The 19,854-nt window shown below is 45.0% G+C and overlaps 1 protein-coding gene across 4 annotated transcripts in view; it reads left to right on the top strand.

Moving 5' to 3' along the window:
* PPP2R3A (protein phosphatase 2 regulatory subunit B''alpha) overlaps positions 1-19,854 on the top strand; it is a 208,838-nt gene that overhangs the window by 40,841 nt on the left and 148,143 nt on the right. For 2 of the 4 annotated variants that reach the window (XM_077291312.1, XM_077291313.1), the window contains exon 2: positions 3,641-3,701. The exons of 1 other annotated variant lie outside the window; for it this stretch is intronic. The gene's annotated coding sequence lies outside the window, so the exon portion shown is untranslated. Of the gene's footprint in view, positions 1-3,640; positions 3,759-19,854 lie in introns of all 4 variants that reach the window. One more of the 4 variants, XM_077291311.1, reaches the window with a different exon arrangement.

Genomic DNA, 19,854 nt, shown 5'->3' with positions numbered 1-19,854 from the left:
TCACATTATACCAGGGAGGGGTATTTGGGCACAAATAGGCAATTTTCACTTAGGGATGTATTTTCTTTTGTTGCCAACGGTTCAGACATTAATGGCTGTGTGAGTTATTTAGAGGGCACACCAAATTTACACTGTTATACAAGGTACACTGATTACTTTACATTCCATCGACGTGTCAGATCTTCAGTGTTGTCCCATGGACAGAAATATTAAACTATTTAGAAAAAAATGTGAGGGGTGTACTTACTTTTGTGTTATACTGTATGGACATCTGTGGGGGAATTTTATTCTTCCCTATAAGAAACCAAAGTTGTGTTAAAAAAAAACAAAACAAAAAAAACAAAAAAAAACACACAACACAAAAAAAGACTATGAATGTGCGTGGTCGTCTATATTTTGAGCACAGGATTGGCTGACCGGTGTAGCACATATATTGCGTTCCCTCTTCACATCGGCGGTCCTACTGTAATGTCTCTCCCATACCGGGGACATATTTTATTCTGTGCAGGCCAGGTCCCTGTTTCCACCACTGCGCAGGTTCTCGCCTGTCATCGGAGCGATGATTAGTTTTGTCGCGCTCTCCTGTGTTTCTTCAGGCCACGTACATGCTGACGGATTAAGGTCAGACCTTGTTGACACGTCTCAAGTGTTCGTCATGAATATATTTTCTGGTGATTTGCTGGAGGACTGGAAATCTACTCTGCGCTGTGTCACAGTCACTTCTCCATGGCCGGGATCAGCCTGGACTGTGGATTTAACACTTCTCCTTTCATCCGGTGCCAGCTGGCTCTGTCTATACAATATGGCACCAGGGGTGAGGGGCATTAATACTTTTGATAAAACTATTTTATTTGCTTTAAGGATTTGGTCGGTAATAGTGGAGCGGCATTCCAGATGAAATGTAACTACATGGATGACGCAGGTCCATGTAATGAATCTGTGCTGCTGCTTGAAGTCCACTGCTATTCTGGGCTATGGAAAAGCTGGATGAGACGCCGGCCACCTAGCTTTCCCACTGTGGTTAAGTCATTGTCTCACTGAACAGTAAACCATGTCTCCTGGTGTCCGGCAGATCGCCACAAATCTGCATGCTGACATTACAATTAGACATTGTGTGATTAGTCTCTTATTTATAGAAATACAGTCTAGGAATTAGGATAATTCCCGAGAAAAATTATTCTGAAAATCCGCTGCAAATTCTTCATCTGCTGGCAGGTTTTCTTGTGCATTTCTAATGAAACGTGTGAAATCCACAATGAAAATTTGCAACCAGAATGGACAAGATGTGATAAAACTCTAGGCTAGTTCTGTGCTAAAGAAACCCACCCCGGCGCACATGTCACGGAAAACCACCCCACTCCACCCCGGCGCACATGTCACGGAAAACCACCCCACTCCACCCCGGCGCACGTGTCACGGAAACCCACTCCACCTCACCCCGGCGTGCGTGTCACGGAAACCCACCACACCACACCCCACACCGGCGTGCGTGTCAAGGAAACCCACCACACCACACCTCACCCCGGCGTTCATGTCACAGAAAGCCACCCACCCTGGTGCGCGTGCCACGGAAACCCATCTCACCCTGGCGTGCGTGTCACGGAAGCCCACCTCAACCCGGTGCGTGTGTCACGGAAACCCACCTCACCTCGGTGCGCGTGTCACTGATACCCACCCCACCCCGGCGTGCGTGTCTCGGAATCCCAGGTCAGATTGTCGGTGCACAAGTCTGTATCAAAAAGTTCCATCATTTTTTACATAATCCTTCACCCTCAGGTCACATTCGCATGTTCGTGTTCTGCTCAGGTCGCAATACCCACCTCAGACAAGGGTCTCCTGATGTGACCCCGCAGTGTCACAGGCAGAAGGCTGTTAGGTCAGGAAGCCGGCAACCGAATGGGAATTGTGGACTGAAATAGGCAATGTGCACAATGTATTCCAGCTCAGGTGAACCCAACTGGTGTTTTTCAGGGGATCTCGCTTCAGGAAACTCCCAAAGTATTTTTTTTTTTTCTGCGTTTTTAAAACTTTACAAGAGACACCAAGCGTCTTCCGTCTGTCTGTCTTTTTTTTGTTCCCCATAGACGTCTTTATTTAGTGTTTGGCATCTTCCAAGCAGAAAACCTTAGAAGGATCATCAGGTCCGATCTTTCAACCTTTTTTTTTGTGTGCATCTTTTGAGAGAATGTTATCCAAATATATATTTCTGTATCAAAACTACTTGCTCAGGTGCTTTTTTTTGAGCGGACTGTACCTGTAAAAGATGTTGTGTACACGTTCAAAAGTATGGACCCCCAAAATCGGCCTTCTGCATCATCCACATGGGTTGCAGAAGTTGCTTTGTTTTTTTGTTTTTTTTTTGTGCGAGGGTTCTTGATTTATACATGAGAATCCAAACTCTGCTCCATGATGTGCCCCAGACCTCCAAGGAAGCTGGTGACCTCACCTGAGGGCTCTTAAATGTATTTTTCTGTCCATCTGTGTCCCCCCCCCCCATTATAGCCTTATATATGCTCTTTATATACACAGTGCTGCAGACCATGTGCGTCGGACCCCTTTTTCCTGTGGGGCGTCAGCATTATCATTTACCTTTTAAAGGTCGTTTGTGATTGACTTTATAAATGGAACTATTCCGTAATATATTATTAGGCCATGTTCACATGTTGTGGGAAATTTCCGCTGTGGATTTGGTTGCAAATACGCAGACAAAACCTGCCTGTGTTACTCACTGATTTCGCCTTCCTTCATTTACTAATAATGAATTGGATTATAAAGCGGACTTTCATTTAGATTTGTAATGCGCACCATGCTTTCGGTTTTTATGCAGATTTTTTTTCTGTAACGGATTTGGATTTTTGAAAAACCCATTCGTTTTTAGTTGTACTGTAGATTGCTGCGGACCTGCTGGTCGGAATCTGCACTGCAAATTTGCAATGTGTGAGCTTGACTTGAATAACCCGATACCGTATCCCACTCCTTCCGCATCCATTGATCGTGCCCTGACAATTACAACTAACACGAAGCAAATTGCGTGCACAACTATTTAAATGTTGGGGTAGGGCTCTCTGAGCTGTGCCCTGGGGGTGGGGTAGGGCTCCCTGAGCTGTGCCCCGGGGGTGGGGTAGGGCTCCCTGAGCTGTGCCCGGGGGGGTGGGGTAGGGCTCCCTGAGCTGTGCCCGGGGCGGGTGGGGTAGGGCTCCCTGAGCTGTGCCCCGGGGGGTGGGGTAGGGCTCTCTGAGCTGTGCCCCGGGGGGTGGGGTAGGGCTCTCTGAGCTGTGCCCCGGGGGGTGGGGTAGGGCTCTCTGAGCTGTGCCCCGGGGGGTGGGGTAGGGCTCTCTGAGCTGTGCCCCGGGGGGTGGGGTAGGGCTCTCTGAGCTGTGCCCCGGGGGGTGGGGTACGGCTCCCTGAGCTGTGCCCCGGGGGGTGGGGTAGGGCTCCCTGGGATACGTCCCCGCCTTTGGGATTCTGAACAGAGCGGTGTGGTGGTGCGTGCCAGAGATGACAATCCAAGCTTGCACCCGCTTCCTGTGCTGGCATTGCCTCCTCTGCTAAGCTCTGGCTGCATCAGTATTGTGTGTGATGTAATGTACTGTGTATGTGTGCTCATTGTAGATTGATTGGTTGATTTCTTTTCTTTTAGGATTACTTGTGAGCCTTTTTGTGGAACCTCCTCCTGGATGGCTCATCGCTGACTGCATAAAGTAAGCTGCGCAGAGGACCAATATCACTGTTGTGTGACTGTCGCGGTCACTGACCAGGTCTGTGCGTCCTCTGCGAGCCCCTCATAGTTCAGTGCTTGTGTTATTCCTATATAGGAACGCTCAGTTCTCCTGTATTAGTACCTGCTCTCATCCTTCATAAATAAGGAATTATGGAGCAAAGTGTCTTACAAGAGTTCTCCTGTCCCTCTGTTTTTCACCCTAGAAATAGACAATTGGGTGTTACTGTTCCCCTTGTTAATTGAGTGCGCCCTAACCACTCGCCACAGACATCCGATAGCTGTATAATGAATGTTCAGGCGCCATCCCTCCCTCCTTACCCATCGCTGCTCCAAGCAACTATGGATTCTCAATAGGGAGAGGGGAATAAACCAATGTTGGCGATTTATGAAATCTGAGATTAAAAGTCCTGCCATGTTAAACTATGCGAGCCCAATGCTTCGTTACACCAAAATTTGCTATGGGGAAGTCTGAATGGAAAATAAATATTTGGTAAAACAGGAGCGCTGACGAGGTCCTCTTTAATGGCAAGTTTAATTCCACTAAAATCTTTACCAAATGCAGGTCATTGTGTTGTCCTATTTTGCAATTTTAAAATCCAGTTTAAAGGGGTTGTCCGGTCTTAAGCTACACGTCTGCGTACTTGTGAAACCTACTGCGCGCTGTGAGGCTTCCCCAGGTGCGGGCGGTCACGTAACCACAAGCACCCGGCCACATTCCAACTAGACTGGACCGGGCCTCTCTCAATGCTAGTGCATTGCTTCAGGCCGGAAATGTCTAGTGGAAATGTGGCCGGGTAGTATGCATATGGCATACATGTGGTCACATGACCAGAGTGCGTACAGTATGAACGATGTGAGGATTTCCAAGTCTTCAGTCATCCTAAGACTGAACAAACCCTTTAAAGGGAACCTAACCGTTCCCATTATTGTCCCTGTCAACTAAAACAGCTGCATGGATTTCTTTACTCTAATAGGGTAACTTCTGTGTGTTACTAACTTCAAACTTTAAAAGGGTTGTCCATTGCTAGGACATCACCATCAAAATGTTTGGACCCCATAAAATAATAAAGCTTATACTCCCCTTCCTGGGGCTCTAATATGTTTGTTTTGACACGTGAGCCCCAGCTCCCAAACAGCACTGGTGTCACTGTCTCCTCCTTTGGACAAATCGAACTTGAAGAGGAAGTCCAGGCTGCAGCTGATCCCTGACTTCCTCAGGGAGATAACGGGAGATAACTCTCAGGTATATATTATATACAGGGGAGATGACACACAGGTATATACTATATACAGGAGGAGATTCGACAGGAGGTGGGAACAGTGATGTCAGAGCTGAGTGACGGTGTCACAGCAGTACGGGAGCCCCGGGAGAGCGAGCGCCAGCAGGGCGGGAACATCGCCAGCACGGCGGGAACGTCACCAGAACCGCGGGAATGTCGCCAGCACGGGAGGGGAGTATAAGTTTTATTATTTTATGGGGGCCAAGAGAGGGATGTGACAAGAATTTGTCAAAGTAGTGGACTACTTTAAAGAATTTCCATTCATCCAGCAATGTAAGATGTGCCCATGAGTCAGGCAGGACTAGTCCAGCGCAGCATCTCTTCCCCTAAACTAATCCTGCGTCAGTCAGATCATCTAATCGCACCTCCATGGGAGTGATTGACAGCTGGCATACAATACTTAATATGGAAGGCCCATTATGAAGGCTGTCAGTCACATCCATGGAGGAGTGATTAGAAGATGTGCAGCAGGACTAGTCCAGAGGAAGAGGTGCTGCGCTGGACTAGTCCTGCCTTGCCTAATTTATCTTATGGAAGAAATGCTCTGCAATAATTACAGCGTCGGTAAGGCATAAGATCAACTTAGAATAAATAAATACACATTCATACCGCTATAATATCAGAAGATGCCCTGACTGGTTCCTTATGACTTCTTCATCATACTTCTCTGCACGTTCCAGTCCTGGCGGGGGCTGTCACATAACGTCTGCTGTGAGTAATCACCACTCCTTGGCAGATTTGCCATGTACAGCTCTTGGAAAGCTGACAGACACCCCCTCCCCCCCCCCCCGGGGGGGCACGGTGCCTTTTTACTTTTCAGCCACAAACTTATGTAAAAAGATTTGACGTAAACGTTGTACTTTGGGTTTGCGCAGATGACGCCCCTGGAATGAGCATGACACTGATGGCAAGGGCTGAGCGGGCCCCTGGCAGCCTGATAGCAGAAATGGCCAGCGATCGTGTTACAGGAACCTTCATACTTCCTGTTGTGCGCAGACAAATGTATCCTTCCATGCCAAGTGCAGTGCAGAGAGGAGGAAACAGCATTGTGCAGAGAGCCGTGCCGGAGAATAGGAGTGATGCCTCCTGTCACCTGGTTTGGGATTTAAAGGGAGAAGTCTGATGCGTTGGCCACCTGTAGATCCAACCTTAGTGCACTGCCGATCAGACGGCACATTGCTCAGACGAAAGATGATGCTTTAGTGGGCCGTCATCGCCTGTATATGCAGGACTGACTCGTGGGCAGAGGAATAGACCTTGGCCGGTGGGATTCGGTCACGTCCATGGGAGTCTCCGACAGTCATGGGGTATTTCACAGCTGGAGACTTGGCTGCATAGACCCAGCCTTGTGTCATCAGAGCCTAAATAAAGTATATGTGTGTCACAATGTCTGTCTGCATGCACTGGGAATCATCTGGGAATTAGTATTTCTCTGGTCGTCTTCTCCCAGGCCATAAATTGTAAATAGCCCTTAAAGAATAGGACTCAAGACTTCCAAAATGTAAAGGTTGGCCTGACTACAAAACAACGAAAGTCTTTACAAGACCACAAAACCTCACTGTCCTATCAAGTTATCGTGCATCATCCTTTCCAGACATGTACGTTCAGTAAAAACCTCAGACGTCAAATACGGCAGCGCTTGAAAGTTTGTGAACCCGTCCCTAATTCGGTGCGCTCGCCAACATCCGTGCTGAAGCTGCTACATTTCTAAGCCTCTAAAAGGCTAACATAATAAAACATTTTACAAATGGTGCTGATGTAAAGCGGACATGACGGAAATGTTATTGTTTTTGCGTGATATGACGATCTGGATTAAAGGGATAATCATTCAAAGTTTGAAAACTTGCAATATTTTTTTACATTTTTGTCAAATCTCTAATATTGTTATTAATTAAAGCAAAACAAATCAACCTAAATTTTAATATCATAAAGTATACATTCTCAAAACCAATGGTATATGTTGAAGCATTTGAGAATTATTACTACATAAAGACACATGTCAGATTTTAAAAAAATTAGCCCGGTCACTAAGGGGTTAAGTCAAATTTTTATGTTGAAATATGGAAAATTCTGAAGCGTTCACAAACTTTAAAGTACCACTGTATGTCTCTTCATTATGTCGTTTAGTCACTGGGCCACAAGTATTAAATTGATCGGTTGGATGTATATACTATCGAGGGGAGTATAAGACGAGCGGCACTTGTAGCTAGACTTCAGCTATGCCCATGGGGCAAGAGTTGACTCTTTACACTCCTGGTCCAGCTATTTGTGTGCCTGCTTGTATGGAGACCATGGAGGACAGCAGCTGCCAGGCATTTAGTTCAGGGGGTTAAAGTGTCGATAAATTTGACAAACTGTGTGTTTAGCTCTGGCAAACTCTGCTGCACATAATACTATTTTTACTTTACAGCCAAAGTAGCCTTCCCCCTTCCCAATATTTCCTGGTCTGTGACTTGTGCTTGTGCAGTGTGGTGCTGCTGCGCTCACTGACTCTTTTAAAAGTTATTTTTACATGTAAATCTCTAAAAGATACACAGTGGGGGAAATAAGTATTTGATCCCTTGATAATTTTGTAAGTTTGCCCACTGACAAAGGCATGAGCATTCTTGTGCTGTACGTGTTTAACATTGCAAATATAGGCGAGGTTTGTAATTTATTTATTCCTTTATCCATAACGAAAAAAGACTGACACTGATGGTAAAAACAGACACCTGGATGACACACTGATGGCACCAGTACCGGGCTTTCATGTGCGTATTTAAATATGGATGTGTGAAGGAGGCCTAATGTGGTTGTATATTTTCAGTAGATGGCGAAATGCTTGGTCACACGCACGATCTGTTCAGCTGAGCATACATATGTCCTCAACTGGAGGAACAGAAAAAGCTGCTGATGCTTCTTCTTGCCGATTTATGTCACATTGACAACAAGGATTGGACATGTGTAATCATCTCTCCAGTGTATAGATGAGGAATGTTGTCTTATGGGACAACTATACCTGTCACCAGGTCAGGAGTGACCAGTTTTTGTGCTTGTTTGATTCCCGCTGATTTATTCCTGCCCCGAATGTCGCAGAAGCCCGGGTATGCCTCATGTGGCGGGTGCCTGGGTATGCCTCGAGTGTGACAGGTGCCTGGGGTATGCCCCGATTTTCACGGGTGCTTGGGTGACAGGTTTGAGTCCCTGTAAGCGTCTTTTTCACGGCTGTTAAACATCCACAAAACATGTCAGGATTACCCGTTTTTGTCAGACAATTGCCTCATGTTTTGTGGATGTCTAAAAGCCATGAAAAATGTAATGTGGGAACTCGAACATGTCACCCGTGATACTCGGTGCATGGCCGGGCACCCTAGGCAGACTGGAGTAATGAGCACTTGCGCTCATCACTAGTCCTCTTACAAGAGGGCTAGGTTCACAATTAAGCCTCTGAGCTTTAAAGGGGTCCTAGAATCCGTAAAGGTGTTCCTCTGACCTGTCTGTTTTAGAAATTTTTCATTTTTAATAAAAATAAAACCCCATTATAGACGAGCCTTTTATGTTAGTGCTGCTCCTGTGTGATTCTGCCAGTATAAACAAATTGACAAGTGGGTGTTCTCTCTATTGGGCATTACCCGCTGACCGACCCCTCCGTGTATGGCCTCCTGATCTGCTGACGATGAGGTGGAGTTTAAGCGCACGATTACAGCCGCTGAAGAACTTTTGGGTGTTTTTTCATGTGTTGCACATACAGCAATCAGCAGGGGGCTGCAGGACTGTGGAATTTAGTGTAAGATCCTTGGTGAATAATAAATAAAGCAGCTTCCATCATTTTCACGATGCTCCCATAAAACGCCAGCTTTCGGCACTGTATTATCTGCAGCTTTAAAGCCTGCTGCCTGAAGACCGATATCTCTCCCCCAGACCGAGGCGTGGCCCCCTGGAATAATAAGATTCCTCACTGCCTGGGGCCCCCTGTGTTTGTAGGCCTTAAGGAGCTGTTTTGATCTTTCTTTTCTTGGTTGCTAAGTGAAATTGAATTCTCCCAAGTATCCGCACAAAGCTGAGTAGGAAGACATTGCGACATCTTGACAAGCTGGGGCTAAGTGGGGCAAGCTCGGCACTGGAGCTGGAGGGCGTCCAGCTTCTGTAGTGAGATCATATATCCACTGTCGAGGTCTCGCCTTTCCTGACACCTCACATTGCAGATGCTTCCTTTAGTTGTCAAGGCCGTTCAGTAGCAGAAATATGAAGTTCAGCTGGGAAGTGTATTCAGCACAAGGTGCTAAACTCCGGCCATTGACTTCTGTGTGATTCTTCTTCACTTTTCCAGCCCCCTGGTAGTAATGATGTTGGGTGGGATGCCAGCGGATGCGTCATCATGTGCGACATATTCACTGGCATTGCAGAAGGTTGGGGGCACAGATTTGTGGTAAGCATCTCTGGTTACTCACTGCACAATTATCCGGATCCTACAGTCATGGGCAAAAAAACAACCTAAGATCCAGTATATGGATGACAGTATTGGGACCCTCCACATTACACACAGAGGAACTCTTATGGCATCCCATCATAATAAATCCAGTAACATGGAATGGGGGCCACCTCTTGTGGCCGTAGAGACGTCCACTCTTCGGGGAAGTCTTTCTACAAAGTTTTGAAGGTATCTGCAGGATTTTTTTTCCCATTTGTCCAGAAGAGCATTTGTGAGGTGAGACACTGATGGTGGATGAGAGGACCTGGCTCAGTCTGCGTTCTTGTTCATCCCAAAGGTGTTGGATGTGGCCTGTCAAATTCTTTCACTCCAAACTTCCCCCAATCATGACTTTATGGAAATTTGCTTTGTGCACTGAGGTACAGTCATGGGGAACCGAAAAGGCCCTTCTCAAACTTTTCCCACAAAGTTGTAAACTACAATTAGCCAAAATGTCTTGGTATGCTGGATTAAGATTTCCCGTCACTGTAGCCTTTCCAAGAGTCATGTCCTGACCTCCCCCTGAAAAACAAACCCCCAAAATTATCCCTCCTCCCTGTACAGATGGCACAATGCAGTCAGGCCAGGTATTGTTCTCCTGCCATTGACCAAACCCAGACTTGTCTGTCAGATGTCAGATAGAGAAGTGTGAGACGTCACTGTACAGAACACGTCTCCACTGCTCGAGAGTCCAGTGGCAGCTTTACACCACTCTATCCGACACTTGGTATTGTGCTTGGTAATGTAAGGTTTGCATTCAGCTGCTCGGTCATGGAAACCTGTGCAATGAATGGAGGTTTGGACTGTAGTCTGCTACTTCATACCTGTCGTTCCTAAACGCTTCCATTTTTCAATGATGCCACTCAGAGACGATGATGGAACATTTAGGTGGGGAGAAATGTCATGAACTTGTTACACTAGTAACTTCTATCACAGGACCGCGCTGGTATCGGTGAGCTCTCTAGAACAAGACGTTCTTTAACAAATGTTTGCACAGGCAGAGGGCTTGGTGAGGTGCTGGATTTTACGTGCCGGGGGCAATGGGATGAACAAAAACTCTGAGTCTAATGATTAAGATTTGTGTCCCTTTTAATATTGTCCGTATATTTAACATGGTAATGTGCACTCATCTGATCCTAAGTTGTAAAATGTTATATAATGATGTGCTGAACCTTTATAAATATGGCCCTTTACCCAACAAAATTCTTCTCTTCTTTACTTTAATTGTATGGGGAGTGCTGAAAATAAGGCCATGACTATGCGCTGTCATACAATGGAGAATGCATTGCAGCCCATACATTGCCTCTGAGTCACAGTCGTGAGTCATTGGAGCCCCTGAGTTACGATGTGGCTGCGGCTCTCAGTGATGTAGGTTGGGGCATATCTAGACAGAAGCGTGGATGCCAATCAATGGCAGCTTGTCTCCCACCCCCCGCAGAGCGATGTCTGCCCTCGGTACAGCGTTAAATGATGGCTGTCGGGTGTAGAAGTCTCACTGCAGGTGGTTTTACTGTTCTGGTGCATGGTTTTTGTTGTAATGAGATCATTTAGAAGCTTTTAAGCTATTTTTTTTCTTTCATAATTGTCCTTAACTGTTATTATTAGGGTTGTCCGCTGTGGACCTCTGTTTTCCATGTGTTTTATAAGGGCATGTTTAATGGGTCAGTGGGGTGTCGAGAACCAAAGTCCATTAAGACCACTGATTTCTACTGGAATCACTGCATTCAGTTTTTTCCTTGTAATTCCTAAGAAAATGCACTTTTACAAATTGGCATCCGTGTAGTTACAGCTGATTTAAAATGGAGTCCTGGCAATAGAACAACGGTGTCTTCAAACAAGACCCCCAATTAATAAAGGGGTTCTTCAAGTCGTGCAATCCCTTTAATGAGGGCTCACTTTGTCTGCTCACTAGTAGTTGTCTGGTTTAGAAATAAGTTGTGCTCCGTATAAAATGCCTCACGCCGCATTGTGCCATCCCTCTGTGGCTCCACCTGGAAATGTATGAATAAATTGGAGGTTTCCCGTGTCAGTAGGGGGTGGTTGTACGCCCGCTCCCACTTCCCAATCACTGATTTCGGTTTACCGGAGCCATAGTTGCCAATAGTCTTGAATTTGTAGTCACTGTCCAGAATTTTGGCAAATTTTGCACCAAAAATGTCCAAAACCCTGCCCTGAAGTGGGTGGTTAAACTCTGGTGATGTTCCTCGGGGGCGAGACTTAAAGGTGTCGTTCTCAGGTTTCATCTTCAGGAGCGCACCGCTCCAAACACTCGCTGATTCCTGACGCTGCGCTCCTGAGGATGGACAGTTTGGACCAGCACCATTGCTGTGCCTCTAGCCCTATCTATGTGCTCCACCATGCTGCAAGCAGAGGAGGCTTTGCAGCAATCTGGTCAGCTTCAGAGCCGCTCTTAAGAGCTTGTAAGCCACCTGTGATGGACAACGAGCATGAACCGATAAAATAAAATTCCCTCCATTCTTGGGAACCAAGAGCATTTTTAATAACTAGTCAATTTCAAAGTTGCTTGTTTTCATAAGTGCTATGTAATTTAACCATTCGTTATGTTGAGAGGAAGGGGCCCTTACACAATAGATAGCTGTTGGCCGAACCATTGACAACTATCTCTTCTGACTCCTCCAAACACTCCATAGGTCCTACTGAGCTCCTCCTGTTCTTGCAATGAGAGAGCTGCTGCCAGACTTCTCTGGCGGTGGCTTATCTCACAGAGACAAAAAGGATCATCAGTCCGAAATTGCACAAGATGGATCTTTTCCTTCCCCTACATCATCTTTTGGCAGAGTCAAGAAGACACCATACATGTTAGGATAAGTTCAAACATGGCGTTTTTTGTTTTTTTATGCTGCCTTTTTTTATGCTAATTTTCAGCTGCTTTTTACAGTACCAGCAAAACCTATGAGATTTCAGAAATCTCATGCACACACATTGGGTTCTTGTGTGGTCAGTATTTTGTGCTTTGCAGTGTTTTTTTGACATAGAGCATGTCCCTTCTTTCAGCGTTTTTCACCCATTGACTTGAATGGATGGTGAAAAAATGCTGCAAATACGCAAGGTTGAATTTTCTTGCAGCGTATTTCCTGCAGAAAAGTCAAGGAGAGCCGGATGTGATGTCATATTCGTCTCTGCTACATCTAGATGGCAGGCTGCATGATGCGTTCATGCAGCCTGTCATCCAGCAGTGGACGACATTAATGTTTGACACGCTGTCATATGCATGGCAGCGCCGCAAACACCTCTTCTGATCGGTGGGCAAATCCTCCCTGCCGGTCAGAGATGCGCGGCTCCCTGCTGTCAGACAGCGGGAGCGCTCAGCTGTGATCGGAGGTGTAAACTTCACCTCCGGTCACTGGTGTCAGCTGATGGGACTACTGCTCTCATCATCTGCCACCTGCCACCGCTAATTACTGTGAGAGCAGGAGCGGCGGATGGGAGTATTCATCTGCCGCTGCTGCGCTATAAATAAATAAAAAAAAACAAACAAAAAAACAACGGTGTGGGTACCCCCCTCATTTTGATAACCGGCCAGACAAAAACTCACAGCTGGGGGCTGCAAACCCCAGCTGTCAGCTTCAGCAAGGCTGGTTATCAAGACTAGAGGGGTCCTCACGCTTTAAAAAAAAAAAAATTATTTAAATAAATAATTTAAAAATATGGCGTTGGGTTCCCCCATTTTTGACAACCAGCCTTGATAAAGCAGACAGCTGGAGGCTGCTATTCTCAGGCTGGTAAGGGGCCATGGAAATAGCACCCCAGCCTAAAAATAGTAGCCCCCAGCTGCCCAGAAAAGGGGCATCTATTAGATGTGCCAATTCTGGCACTTTGCCCGGCTCTTCCCACTTGCCTTGTAGTGGTGACAAGTGGGGTAATGAGAGGTTAATGTCACCTTCCTATTGTAAGGTGACATTAAGCCGGCTTAGTAATGGAGAGGTGTCAATAAGACACCTATCCAATACTAATACTATGGTAATGAAAGGGATAAATAAACACATGCCGCAAAAAGTCTCTTAATGAAATAAAACACCACACAGTTTTGCCATCTTTTTATTGTTCTGCCATTGCAAGCAAAGCCCTCGATCTTCTGTAATAAAACTAAAATAAAAAAGCAAAAGTATACTCCCTGATCTGTCGCAGTCTGATATAACGAGTGTCCCACACAGAATCTGGGGAGATAAAGCTTACAATCAGGAGCGCTGCTAATGTGGCCGCTCCCGCCTGTAAGCAACTGGGGAATGAATGAGTCTGAGTGGGCGCAGGCTCAGTCACCAGCGGTGACGTCACCGAGCCTGCGCTCCCTCACAGCCTGACCGGAGGTAACCTCTGCACCGTGGGAAAATGCTGGGGAAGAGGAAACCGCCGGTGATGTATCTAATCATTCTATTAATCTATCTATCAATCTATGCATTCATTCTATCTACAGGAAGTTGTTTTTTTTTTTCTCTGTGTGCACTCAACTTTAATGGCATGCAGAAAGAGAAAAAAAACGCATGAAAAAAACGCACCTAAACCTGCGTTTATGGTGCAGCTTCTTTCCTGCCAAGATGATCCGTTTTTGCTGCAGAAAAAAAACACAGCAAAAACGCCCTGTGTGAACTTACCCTTAGACTGTCGGCTGAATCTGGCCACTGTTAGTCTGTGTACGGGTGTCTTAACCCTTGAAACATCCCAAGTAAATAGATGGTAAGTTTGCAGAAATAATAACAGCGGAACGTCACAATGCAGATTTGAGACGCGACGCTCCGGATTTACCTAGGCGGTACTAATATGGCCATGTCAGGATGGCGCTTTCATATGCTCACGTGTTTGCTTGGATGTTTTGCTTTTATTACTATTAAACTTTTTTTTTTTCTTGTAAAATAACCAAACATGAACTGGACCCTTTTACTCCGAAGATCTACATTTGTTTTTAACTGCAGTCACCTGGAAAATGTTTTTTGCCCTTGGAAAAGTGGATTAATGTGTTTTGTGCCCATTAAAAATAACATGCCTAATTAAACCCGAGAACCTGTACCTGGAAATGGATAATTAAGTCTAGCGCTGGTTAATTTTCACCCATAAACCTCGCCCCCTTCACACTGGCAGAGTTCACTTTGTGCAGAACAACTTCTTTTTTCCAGAGTTGGTTGACTTGAGTGACCCTTGTATGTCGGCTGGTAGCCATGTACCTCTTGTTCTGAGTGTCCTTACCAATGTGCTAGGTCAGGCTGCTCCTACCTCGGCTACTCCTGCTGCAAAAGCTGCTATGTGCTCACCCCGCCACAGAAGGGGACGCAGGCCGATCTGCTTATTTATGGCTTCTGGTACGTGTCAGGTTATTCTCCGAATCTGCCTTTTTCTGGACTGCGGATACGATATTACCAGTATGTAGCTTCTTGCGTCTATCTCTGCTAACAGAAGGCAAATCAAAAGGAGCATACACAACACCACCAATGTAAGTTAGGCACCATGTGAAAATCATTTTTTGCACCCTTAACTTTTGTATAATTAACTTTGACCACGGTTTCGCACCTTAATTAGGCTGTTGGGGTTATGGCTTATTCAATATCAATGTTTAAGAAAAGCCGGGTAATGCAAGTTTTCCAGCTTTATAAAAAAAATAACAGCCTCCTCTAACCTTGTGCCAAAAAACAGCAGCCATGGGATCTTCTAAGCAGCTGCCTAGCACTCTGAAAATGGTGGAAGCCCACAAAGAAGAAATATATAAGAAAAGAGAAAAGCGTTTTCAGGTTGCCCTTTCCTCAGTTCGAAATGTAAATAAGAAATGACTGTTACCAGGAACAGTGGAGGTCAAGATAAGGTCTATAAGACCAAGCAAAATTTCAGTGATAGCTGCTTGTAGGAGAGAGGCAAATCATAACCCCCACTTGACTGCAAAAAAAACCTTCAGAAAGATTTAACAGACTCTAGAGTTGTGGAAACTGTTCTACTGTTCAGAGAGACCTGTATAAATAATGGCCTTCATGGAAGAGTTGTCCGAAGAAAACCTCTCCTGCGTCTTCAACATAAAATTCAGCATCAGAAGTATGCAAAAGAACATCTAAACAAGCCTGATCCCGTTTGGAAACAAGTCCTGTGGACCAATGAGGTTAAAATAGAACTCTTTGGCCATAATGGTCAAAGGTATGTATGGAGAAAAAAGGGCATAGAATTTCAGGAAAGACCATCTCACCAACCATTAACCATGGGGGTGGATCAATCATACCTTGGGGTTGTGTTGCAGCCAATGGCACGGGGAACATTTCATGGGTAGAGTCAAGAATGGATTCAATGAAAATACAACCAATACTTCGTGTAAACATAACACCACCTGTAAAAGAGCTAAATCTGAAAAGAGGATGGCTTCTACAAATGGATAATGATCCTAAACACACATTAAAATCCACAATAAACCACCTCAAAAGGCGCATGCTGAAGGGTTTACAATGGCCCTCACAGTCCCCTGATATGAACATCGTTGAAAATCTGTGGCAAGACATCAAAATAGCAGAGGATGCAAAATAACCCGGGAATCTCACAGAATTGGAAGAATTTAAAGACTCTTGACTGGCTACAAAAAGCGTTAACAAACTGTGACACTTTCAAAAGGGGGTGCTACTAGATACTCTCCATACAGGGTGCCCAAACCTTTGCATCAGCCCAAAGGAAAGGAAATGTGTCATCTCTAACTTTAGGCCTTTTAGAGATCATTTCATCTTCAAGTATCTTAACTTTTCACAATAGTAGTGTCTGTCACATTTTATAGGCAAAAATAAGGGAAATCTCATGAATAAATCGGACTGTGGTCACATTACGTTTGTGTTTGGCAAATATTCAGTGAGCGCTCATCATTGCGCCCTAATGGGGTGTCCTTATCGGCATACCTCTTTCAGCTGTAAAGGAAAGTAGAAGAATCGGTGTTTTCCTATATAAAAGGGCAACACGAAATACACTGTGCAATATATTTTACAACGGTACCATATGGAAAACATCTGACCTTTTTATACCTATACAGTCACATATGTCTGAGGGGTATGCTGGGAATTTTTTACTGATCTATCTCGCCAACAAAAACCTCAGACTCAGACTGTACAAATTTATAGCTTCTAGCAATTGCAATTAATGTGGAGTTATTGCTTCTTGGGGAGAATATGGAGCTGTTGGCAGCATACCGTGACTCAACTGTGAGGCCCCCCATACACTGACTAATGGTGGCGTAATGCAATGTACCCAACTTTCCTTACCTGGAGAGTCACATTCACCTTGGAAAGAAGGTCTGGAGTCATATCCAGGTCCATCTTCCCCTTTCTCATGGAGTAGGGACATCTTGCTACCACCACTCAAGCCAACGACGCCCAAAGCCCCTGTTACCAGTATAATCACAGCCAAAGTTTCCCCATCACACTAAGACCTTCCGCCCTCCATCATAGGCCGTATCTTTACATCCAGGGTTCCCACCTTATCCCGATTTCGGTATTCTAACATAAAGCACTCCGACCACGGTGTCGCATCCAGCTCTACGCACCTCCGACGGGCAGGATTGGATTGTTCTATCTCCCAGATTACTATACCCCCTAAGGCCAGTATATGCATGCAGATCTGCTCTTCTGTGTGGAGCTACTCACAAGTCACCACCTGGAGTCCTCATCTTAGCTGTTTGCTAGACATGGACCAAACCACGAGCCGAACCAACCTGGTAGGCAGCCACGAGCTGCAAACCATAGGCTCGGGGGCCATATGTAGCTCCCGAGCCACAAGTTGGTGACCCCTGGTTTATCGTGTATGGGGCACTGGATAACTGATTGTCGGGAGACATGTCGATCGCATATGTGTGGTTTCGGGTCGCTGATCACGTGTTTCTCCCCGTCAATGAGTGGTCTTACTGTAGGTCTTGTACGACCATGCGGTCTGCATACCCCCTGCCTTTTGTAGGGGCAGCACGGTGGCGCAGTGGATAGCACTGCAGCCTTGCAGCGCTGGAGTCCTGGGTTCAAACCCCACCAAGGACAACATCTGCAAAGAGTTTGTATGTTCTCCCCGTGTTTGCGTGGGTTTCCTCTGGGCACTTCGGTTTCCTCCCACATTCCAAAGAAATATTGATAGGGAATTTAGATTGTGAGCCCCATAGGGGACAGTGATGATAAGGTGTGCAAAACTGTAAAGCGCTGCGGAATATATAATGCGCTATATAAAAATAAATATTATTATTATTATTTTGTGCAGTAAATGATTCTCCTAAGACGCAATAGCATGCCGGGTGTCTTTATGGCTTCTAATCCCTAAACTTGATGGTTTTCCCTTCTTCATGTTTGTTTTTTAGGCAGGGAAACTTTTCCCAACTTTAAAAAAAAAAATAAAAAAAAATTGTGATGACTGTTGTGCGTCTTTTTATTTATTATCACTCAGTTGATACATATCATCAGTTTTCTCTTTTTGTGCAATTATATAAAATTAATATTAAGCAAATGTCCCTTCATTCTTCGATTCGAATTAGGAAATGTAACTTTTATTGCGAGGTGGATCTAGTAAGGCTATCTATACCGGGCTATGCCAGCTATGCTCACATGACTGGTTACTTCTCAAATATAGACCACGGTGGCAGCCTGACATATGTCATGGATTATTACTATGCTGCTGCACCACGTAGTTATTTGGAGATGAGGAGGTGTCGTACCCATTGTGTTACTGAGTCACAGCCCAGATCGCTGCTGTCTTCATTCACCGCCACTATGCCAGCTGATGGGAGATCCTAGAATCCTTATGGAGAACTTCGGTCCTGCTGATTTAGGGGAAGATGGCTGCTAAACCTTCATCCAGTGAGATTAGGAGGCTACGTTGCTAGTGCAAGGATACGTCACAGGGATGGTCCTAAAACCATTGCAAGAAAATCCAAGTCTTGACACACGCGCTAATAACAGGTGTCCTAGAGGTGGGCGCCCACATCCGAGTCCGGGGTAAGTGCGGAGTGTAATGATGTGTGGGGGGTGAAGTAATACTTATCACGTGCTCATAAAACTCTACCTCCGGCACCGACAACTTGGCCAGTCCTGACACCCCCCTCCGAAGGATTGAAAACCTAACATCCCATCGCAGGGTGGAACATGTCATGTTAAACGTCTACAGGAGAAAGTGGTATAGAGCAGAAGTAGCTGAGCTGGGTGAGACATACTTTCCCACAAACTATTTGGTGTAGTTTTTTTTTTTTTTTCTTCTAAATTTGTGGCTTTTTTTCCATTGCAAAAAAAGTCCAGTGGGTGGTCTTGTCGGGGACTGACAGACTTCCCTGTATCATTTCGTATAGATAGCTGTCAGTAGACCCCCCACAGGACTCCGAAGTATAGAAACGGCAGGGATTTATCCCTCAATGACCAGGCCTGAAAAGGACTTAGTCATGGCACAAAAATAATTCCTCACAAAAAAATAGAAAATGATCCCTCCAGAAATAAGCACTAGAAACCTACTCAAATCTTACACTAAAAAAACATGTTAAATCAACTCTCCAGGGTATTATTTTACTCTTTTTGAATGCCCATTACATGTAAGATAGAGATGTATGTGTGTAATATATACGGTATAATTAATTTCATTATATAGTCTTATATTTGACAGTATTTTCGTTCAGAATTTTGTCCATGGTAAAAAAAAAACAACAAACCTGAAACCTCATGGACACCACTCATTGTTATACAGGTGGGCTGTTCAGATTACCTTTTTTTTTTTTTTTTTAAACTCTACATGGACCAAATGTCGGCCTGAAAAGAAATCGCAGCCCTCACTACTTTTTCATATTTCAGATGAGGCTTGCCTATTCAAGTTTATTGATGCGTGGGAAAATCAATCGCACCGTTACTGATCAACCACGCTCTTGTTTTGTTTTTTTGCAGATACATTGCAGTTCTTAACATATAAAACTTTTTTGTTTTCTGTAAAACGTATCATCCCCTGATGTATAATAATGATTGCCAATCGATTCTAAAAAGCAGACATACCAGCGATATGATGAAAAATCCTCCTTTTTAGAACAAAATCTAATTATCTTAATACGCTTATGAGAACTTAGCCTTGCATTGTGTTTCTCCAAGAGGTCATAAAAGATCTCTGGAGGACATGACATTTGTATTGGTCAGTATATCGCTGTAAGCCCACCTTCAGTATTTGGTCAGAATTTTACCTCAGTATTTATAAGCCAAAACCAGGAGAGGAACAGCGGAAAAGTATAAAAGAAACACGTCACCACTTCTGCATTTATCACCCACTCCTGGTTTTGGCTTACAAATACTGAGGTAAACTACTGAACGTGTGAATGTGGCCATACCTGGTCGATCCATGGGAGCCTGGTATGTCAGAAATCTGTCAGCTCTGCTATGTCTGGGGAATAATTCGTGATCATATGTGATGGCTGGGTCCAAAAG

This window comes from Ranitomeya variabilis, chromosome 2 (genome assembly GCF_051348905.1).
Source record: "Ranitomeya variabilis isolate aRanVar5 chromosome 2, aRanVar5.hap1, whole genome shotgun sequence".
NCBI lineage: Eukaryota > Metazoa > Chordata > Amphibia > Anura > Dendrobatidae > Ranitomeya > Ranitomeya variabilis.
This window is presented reverse-complemented; position numbering and strand designations above follow the sequence as displayed.